Raw genomic sequence first — 9356 nt, forward strand, 5'->3', positions numbered from 1 at the left:
ATAAAGCTACTGTAGCTAGAGGCAAAAAACAATGCACAATATGTAACTAAATTAGATTTGGGAGCAGATATATCATTCCTTTGCAAGAGGTGCAACAAGGGGTCTCATTTTCATGCCTTGCATAGAATTTCATGGACTGGAGAATGGGGCATAGTCCAAAAGGACTCAATAAAGCATCCCTTTTTCTTGAGGGTGAGTTTCCAATTGGCATAAAAGAAAAAGTTCACCAAAAAGATAGTGTCAGATAGAGCTGTGTGCTTCTGACAGAAGAACAGAGGCAGGCTGGAGAGGAAAACCATCTGATGTTTTTATCCCACTCCTCCTCCACAGAACTCAAGGGTGTCTATACGGTTCTAGCATGCTCACAACAAACCTATGAGGTCAGATAGTCTGAGAGTATGAGCGGACTCAGGTAACACACCTAGCTGAGTGAGGCTTTGCATCTGGGCCTTCTAGTCTGACACATCACTGCTGGTTGCCATTCTTCAGGTTTGGCCTGAAGTTCTCCTGGAACTACAGCTGATCTCTAGACTAGAGAGATCAGCTGAGAAAATGGCAGTTTCAGAGAGTAAGTTGTAGGAAATGACATCCCTGCTGAGCTCTTTCCCCAGCCCGTACTCTGCCCTCTCCAGACTTCACCCCCAAATCTCTACATCAGGGCTTTTTTTCTGGGAAAAGAGGTGGTGGAACTCAGTGCGTTGCCCTCGGTGAAAATGTTCACATGGCTGGTGGCCCCGCCCCCTGATCTCCAGACAGAGGGGAGTTTAGATTGCCCTCTGCGCTGCTGGCACAGAGGGCAATCTAAACTCCCCTCTGTCTGGAGATCAGGGGGCGGGGCCACCAGCCATGTGACCATTTTCAAGAGGTTCAGGAACTCCGTTCCACCGCGTTCCTGCTGAAAAAAAGCCCTGCTCTACATACACATGAAGCTACCTTATACTGAATCAGACCATTGGTCCGTGGAGGTCTGCATTGTCTATTCAGACTGGCAGCAGCTCTCTGGGACCCCAGGCAGAGGTCTTTTACATCTCCTATTACCTGATCCTTTTCACGGGAGATGTCATGGACTGATCTTGGGGACCTTTTGCATGCCAAGCTATAGCCCTTCCTCAGGAATTTCCCAAGTTAGAGTTGGCAAGCCCACTTTCACCTCTACGTGACAGTAGCTCCATGTGGGAAGCAGGTCCAGTTGGCAAACAGGATCCAGAACAGCATGTCTAAAGAGGGAAAGATTAGGTAGTGGGCTGAGAATGAAGAACCGGAAGGGTGTCTGGGAGAGACACCTGAGGAAAAAAGATAGCACAAAGGAGGAATGAGGAAATCCTCATACAGGGCCTAGTAGAGACCACACATTGTATGCAGTTGGCAGCAGAAAGAGGTTTTGGAAACAGGACTACTGTGAATTAGACAAGGGAACCCAAATAATGTATGGGAAGCGGGGCTGAGATTTATATATTGATTTGAACTGATCAAGCAAACCTTTGGCTACACTTCTGCACCCTCCTGAATTCTTGGAGGCCTCCTCTTTTCAATCCCGAGTCATTATCAAATTGCTATGCCATAGCCCCAAACGCAGATGGGTTCCTGGGGAGTTAAAAATGCATTTCCCTGCAGCAGCAGGTTTCCTTTACTAACCACAGCCAGTATGCACGGATGGACCCCTCTTCCATAAATCTGTCTAACCCTCTTTTAAAGCCAAATATGCTCATGGTCATCATCACTATGCCCACTGGCAGTGAATTCCACAACTGAATTACTGGTTGAGCAAAGAAGTTGGTTATCATGCCACGACTAGACGTATGTGTTCCATCAGCTGGGATAGTTCCAACTCTGATGTGAAGCCTAGGGTCTTATTTTAATAATTGCATTCATTTATACAGACCTACCATGATTTTCATGCCAACATTCATTAGGGATGAGGAAGTGGAAAACAACTGGGCAGAGATTACGAGATCAGGAAAACAATGCTAAATTTTCAAAAATACATAAAGCTGTTGCAATACTAAACACCACTGGTCTTTCAAAGTCAGGATTGTGTACTCTGATTGGCAGCAGCACTCAGGGGTCTCAGACAGAGGCCTTCCCCATCATTTACAACTGGATTCTTTTACTTTAGGATGCCAGGGATTGAACGTGGGACCTTCTGCATGCCAAGCAGATGTTCTGCCACTGTGCCACAATCCAACCATAGGCTCAGAGCTGGCTCCTGTGCTTTCTTCCCATTAGCTTTTCCATCCCTCAGTCTCAACATAGCAAGTGCCTCTGTCTTTTGCCCTTGTACCCCTTCTTGGCGACAACCCATTGCTACCTTTTATGTGAAATATTCAGTTTCAGTTATCATTTGCAAGTATTTATATTGCAAAGGACAGTAAATTCCTCCTGTTAACCATTTCTTCTCTTGCCACAACACTGAGAATTTCATAAGCTCTTCTGTTTATTTGCATCAAATGCTGCTCATTAAAAAACAAATCCCTACTCAGAGTCGACAATCTTTTGTAAGGGAGAACACAGACTTTTTTTTAGATCAGTGCTGTGAACTCACTCTGACCTCTCTTTTTATTATTATTTAATTAACGATTAATGTATTTACATTATTTATAATTCATTCACCTTTCTCATTGAAACTCAAGGCAGATTACACAGTATGAGTCAGTACAGTTATTTCAAAGACTTTTCAATAAACAATGTAATAGAGTATACAAATTTGCAAAGATTTAAAACTAGCAAGAATCCTATACAGAGTTGAAGAAATGCTAAAAAAAAAAAGCATAAACAATTCTAAGACGGGCATATTAAACAACATAGGAATTATCTAGTAGGATCATACTTCGGCAAAACAAAGTGACAGCAGTTTTGTATAGCGGCGGTTAAGAATGGCAGGACTCTAATCTGAAGAAACCGGTATGATTCCCCACTCCTCCGCTTGAAGTCAGCTTGGTGACCATGGGTCAGTCACAGCTTCTCAGAGCTCTCTCAGCCCAACCCACTTCACAGGGTGATTGTCATGAGGATAATAATAACACACTTTGTAAACCACTCTGAGTGGGTGTTAAGTTGTCCTGAAGGATGGTATATAAATCAAATGTTGTTGTTGTTATCATCATCATCATCATCATTAAAGATACTTCAAAACTATGTACCCCAAAATAAGCTTTGAACTTCCACAAATCATACAGATTCTGCATTACAAGGTGGCACATGCTGGTGCCTGGTCCAAAACATGGTTTTTGCACTAACTACTCCAAAACAGGAGAATTTAAAATTAAGCAACCGGGGGCAGCTGCACTCCAAAATGCAACTTGCTCTGTAAACTAAAAATCTCACCCCCCCACACACACACACCCAAAAATAAATCTATAAATTAAGAACAGCCCTTTTAAGCTAAAATAAACTTTTGGAGAATCAATAATGCCTAGAAAGGGCAGTATATAAATTGATGCTGTTGTTGTTGCTATTGTTGTTATCACTCACAGCCATTTTTTATTTTGCAGAATAGCCAGATGTAGAACAGACAGTTATTAATACTTTTTCTCTCCATTCTGGAAAGATGTAAGAGGAGTTTCTTTTACACCTTGTTGAAGATTCAAATTCATGAAAACAGGCTGAAGAGAAGCTTGATCAAGTGACAATTTGTGTTCTCCCTGAATTCCTATGCTTGCTTTCTCCCCCTCCCCCCCCCAATTGTAGCAACTGTGTGAGGCTCAAGGAATGCACTTTCTGCAGTCCTAATGCTCTGGCCAGTTCAGTAGAGATAGGGCCACAGGGACTTCTGGGGGAAACAGGTGAGGATAGGGGCCTAAACGAGGGTTGCCAGCTCCAGGTGGGAAATTCCTAGAGATTTAGGAGGTGGGATCTGCAGAGGGCAGGGTTTGGGAGGGGAGAAACTTCAGCAGTGTATAATGCCATACAGTCCACTCTCCAAAACAGCCATTTTCTCCAAGGGGACTAATCTCCAGGGGAACTGGCCTGAAGATAAGTTGTAATTTTGGGAGATCTCCAGCCGCCACCTGGAGGCTGGCAAGCCTAGTCTAAACCCCTTCTCCCTGTGTTCTACGGTCTCAGACTGAACTGGGCCCTCTGCATGGCTGGAAAGCACAGAGCTCCCAGTCTGTGGCTGAGGGGTGCCAGCAGGCCTGGAGAAAAAAAATGTCCTGCCCCTTTAATAGAAGTTTAACATCTGGAAATGGACAGCTGAAGCTTTTCATGGCATGAAGGTAAGTAACATTGTGTAATAAATAACATCCCATTAAGCCTCTAATTAAAGGGACAAAATATTTTGTCTCCAGACAACTGGCAACCCTACAATGTAAGCCAACCCCCCAAAAAAAGAACAAGTCAGACCCTTTGAAGTCCTCCATTCACTGCTTATTTGAATCAAGGCAAGGAACCATGGTCTCACTTTGTGCAATGTTACTTGCAGACTGTAACAAAAGTTTATGTTTTATTTTTAAAAACTAGCAAGCAGGAAGGACTACAACTGTTCTCCCTGCTGGGAAGTATTTGTAAGAACAAATATTCAAAAATGGCAACTGTATGTGCTGTCTGAAACAGTGGCACAATCCTTTCTATCCCCTCATTCCACTCAATGCATAGGCCAGGCTGGAGTGTGAAGAGCCGACACAACATAATGCATGGAGGGGTGGACTCTTTCGAGACAAAGAGGGGCCATAGCCATGAGAAAACAAAGCCGGAGTGAATGCTCAGGGGACCTGGGGGGACTTCTTTTACTGTGAGGGGAAAGGACTGGGAGGAGGGCTGTGGAGGCCAGTGGGACTGCAAATTAGGGATGCCAGAGAAGCAACAGGTGGCATTTTGCATACTGATTTGAGTTACCAGTCAGATCATTGGCTGAGGACTCTGAAATTTAGACATCAAGGCAAAATCCCATGACTTCCTGAGCATTTGGACTAGAAGTATCAAGGGTCTTGATTATTCCAGTTGGCTGGAAAACTCAACCAGTGAAACTGGAGTTGTCTACCACCACTGAGATCTATTGCATTCATGGAAATAATCCTGAGTATGTACAAAGAGCATATGCAAATGAGCCGTGGCCCTCTGACTCCTGATGGACTTCAAACAAGACCCTAGACGCCAAGGAACAAGCAGACTTGCTCTTGGATACGGAGTTTCTTTACAAGTTCTTGAGGTTGCAGGGGCCACCAGGCAGACGCCAAGCCCCTGCCTTTCTTTCTTTTTTTTTTTAACATAGAAGCCTTGCTCCTTAATCCCAGGCATGCTTTTAGCTAATTTTTGTTTATTTATACTCTGCTTTTCTCCTTAATAGGCAACCAAAGCAGCTTACAACATTATTCTCCTCCATTTATTCTCACAGCAACCCTATGAGGTAGGTTAGCTGGAAGGTAGCTGGCCCAAGGTCACCCTCTGAGCTTTCATGGGGACCAGCTGTGTTACTGAGCAGGGAGAGGCATCCCTGAAGATAACACTTAGCATTTAGATGCCACTTTTTGAGTGCTCAAAGGACTTTGCATGCAGCTGTCCAGTAGTTCTCTCAACCCCATAAGATAAAGTTCCATTATTATCCCCGTACTGTCTTCTACACGCTGCCCTGGATAGCCCAGGTAAGCCCAATCTCATTAGATCTTGGAAGTCAAGCAGAGTCGGCCTTGGTTAGTAATTGGATGACAGACCTCCAACAAAATCCAGAGTTGCAGGCAATGGCAAACCACTTCTGTTAGTCTCTTGCCACAAAACCCCCAGCAAGGGTCCGCTATGACTTGACAGCACTTTCCACCACTACAATGTCTTCCAGAGACCTCCCTGATCATTTAATAACCAGCCATTCTGCTGATACTTACCTAACTGGTATATTAATGATCAGGGAGGGAGGATTTGAACTGGGTACTTCCCTGGCTCACCACCCAAATACACTGCCCACTGAACCAACACTAGAGAGTCCCTCTCTTTGTATAAGCTGCAAATACCAGGTGGGGTTATTTACCATGCCATAAAAGCATCAACTGTCCATCACCACACATTAAGTCTCTAGTAAAGGGACAGGACACTTTCCTCCTGGCCAGTTGGTAGTCCTAGCTTTGTGCTGCTCACCAAACCGTACTTACTTCAGAAGTAAGTAAGTACTGCAGAGGGACTTGAGGAGTGTAGAATCTTTTGCTACCTATCCCTCCCTGTAACCTTGGATTCTGAGGCACTAGGCATGCTGGGGACTACACTTTTAGGTGCACACCTGAAGCCTCAGAACTGGCTTTCACACATGCTCAAACATGGGGAAATCCACTTGCAAATTATTGCAATTTCAATGCACTTCATAATAGCGGTGCGCAAAAACAAAACAAAGTGGAAATACACCTGGAAATCACTGTTTCATTTTATTATAGCAGCTTCCAGAACGGGAACCACAGCCATTTCCACACATACTTAAAGGGACAGTGCACTCATCGAATGCTGCCAGCTTTTCTTCTTCACTCCACACATCTCCAGTTCCAGAACAGCAGCAGGCTGTCTGGCTTCCATTTTTTTGGCGCCTTTTCTGAGAACGCACTTTCCCACGGTCCCTGAAAAAATGCCAACAAAACAGAAGCTAAACAGCCTGCTACCATTTTGAAACTGGAGACGTGGAGTGAAGGGGAAACGCCGGCAGTGTTCAGTGGGTGGGCCGTCCCTTTAAGGATTTGTGGAAATGGCCCAAATCTGGGAAACCAAGTTATAACCATATCCTCCCCCCAAAAAAGTTTGTGTGTTTTGTTTCTGTTTGTACCATACAGCGGCGGCGGTGGCAAAAGGCAAGAACTGGGCCATGAAGGCAGCATCTTGCTTTCCTTAACAGTATTCACCAACCGGATCCCAATGGGAGAGAGCCACTGCCACCTCACTACCCTTTTGCCAGCCAGTTTCCCGCCACAGTGTGCACCCGCCAACACAACCTTAGAATAGAGAAACAAAGAAAGGACCGTGAACAAGTAAGCGCCTATTTCTGAAGGCTGCACGTACAAACAACCCTCTAACCTTCAAAGCCTGCTTTTGCGTGCAATTTTTTGTGGAACTGTTGAAGAACATAGCCTTTGCCTCTTGAACCAAACCGAGAAGTGGGAACTGCAAATAAGGAACTGAGAACCAATTTCCACCATGTCTTGGTACTTAGATTCATCATCCTCTTTATTTACACCTTTAAAAGTATTCGCCATGACTGTAGACTCAGAAGTCTTTGCCGTTCTCTTGTGTTTTTAGCGGCTTTGACAACTGTGCACCTGAAAGATGGCATATCTAGGGAAATCAGCGAATGTATTGCTTTCGCCAAGAATGATGTTCTGTCTTGCTTTACCCTCCTTGTTATCTCTTTATTCCGTCCTCAAGAGGAATGAATTCCTGATCCTTCCCTCCCCCTTAACAGCCACTCGATGCCTCTTTGGGGATGTTACTGGATCCGCCCCGCTGCATTAGCCGGAGTGTTGCCCTTTCACGGATCCAGGCACAAGGCCAGTGGCCTCCCATCCCACAAGTGGTAAAGCTGTGAACAGTCCAGCATATTTACAAACACCTCCGCTTTGCTGTGCAGCCACAGCAGCTGCTACTATGCCAGGGTGACGAGGGTGAAAAGATCCATTTCCAGACACCTGATGTCCACCCCTTCCCCTGCCAATGCCTTCCCCTCCCACACCCCTTCTTTGGTGAATGGATTACAGCAAGCCTGTTTGAGTTGATTTAAGCAATCCAATTGTCACTGCTGAGCAGGGAGGACACTGCATACGAAAACTAGCACCTGCTGACGGATGTATTTGTGAAAATGGCCCCATCTGTTGGGGAAGCCAGGGGTCTGAACCCCTTCCTTGCCCATAAGAAATATTTCCAGGCAGAGACTTTCCTTACAGCCCTGAAATGAATTTGGGGAAAAACTTCCCAAGCCAGTTTTCCTTATTCAAAGCTGCTTGCAAAACTTTACATTTTATAATCTCCCAATGGAATTTGCTTTTTGGGATATTGTTGAATGCAGGGACTTTAGTGGGGAAGGGGCTGAATTTGCCAGTGTGTTATAGTGCTTAGAATGGCAGGCTAGAAGTGGAGAGAGATGGGCTCATATCCCCACACAGAAGTTCACTGGGTAACTTTAGGCCAGTCATACACTCTCAATCTAATCTACTTCACAAGGTTGCTGTTGTGAGGATACACTGGAGGCTGCTTCAAGTTTCATTGGGGATGCAAGTGGAGTACAAATGCCTGAAGAAATAAATGAAGCTGAAGCTCACTGACTTTCTCACTGTAAACAGTGATTCAAGTAGGGCTGCCACTCTCCAGGTGGTAGCTGGAGATCTCCTGGAATCACAACTGATCCAGATAACAGAAATCACTTCCCCTGGAGAAAATGGCTGCTTTGGAGGGTACACTCTATGGCTTATACCCCATTGAGGTCTCTCCTCTCCCCAAACCCTGATCTCTCCATGCCCCACCCCTTAAATCTCAAGGAGTTTCCCAATCTGGAGCTAGCAATCCTAGACTCAAGGTAGATTACAAAACCAAGTTATAGTTGCAGTCAGGGACTTTCCACCCTCAATGCCTTTCCCACATTGCAAAAATTATCATGCCACATGTTGTCCATGTGCTACAGAACTCCTTGGTTGTTATGACCTTAGAGATGGCCTGGACAACCAACAAGGAGAAAGTAGGTGAGCGACAGGAAAGCTGCAGAAAGGCCAAAAGGAAATGTCAACTGGAACTGATTTGCATTGGAGTTTGCAGAAGAGGATGTTCAAATTCTAGCCCACCCTATACTCATCTTCCTTAAGCCCCCTGTAATGAAGCTCAAGGCATTTGTCCAGTGCAGGGGAAACAGTGTTCCAGTCCTTCTGGCACTTCTTCAGAGCAGCAAATGGATTAACGATGCACCACACCCGTGGTCGAGTTACCAACCGGCCAGCAGAAAAATGTCTTCTGCTCCAGTAGGAAAACAAACAAATATACTGCAACAGTAGGGTAATACTTTTATTGGGAACAACTAACAAGTCACAAAGAAACCAGCAAGCTTTCAAGTCAATCAGAACTCTTCTTCAGGCTGGATACTAAGGCAAAGCAAAAAATTAAAAGGGCGGAAAGAGTGTCACCTGTTGCCAAGTATGCTGAAAATCTCCACTCTGCAGTTTGTAAAAAGGTAAAGGTAGTCCCCTGTGCAGGCACCGAGTCATTACTACCTGCAGTTTGTAATAGTCTTTAAAATGGAATGGAGGCGGTATTTTGGAGGATTAGTTAGATTAGACTGTGCTAGGTGCAAAAAAGATCTCGGGTTACAGCAAGACATGCTGGAGGAAAGGAGTAAGAGGCTTGGAAAATGTAAAGCCAGCAGTTATTCGGCTCTTGTTCTCTGTTGCTCTCGATATTAAATGGAA

Source organism: Eublepharis macularius, chromosome 12, assembly GCF_028583425.1.
Source record: "Eublepharis macularius isolate TG4126 chromosome 12, MPM_Emac_v1.0, whole genome shotgun sequence".
NCBI lineage: Eukaryota > Metazoa > Chordata > Lepidosauria > Squamata > Eublepharidae > Eublepharis > Eublepharis macularius.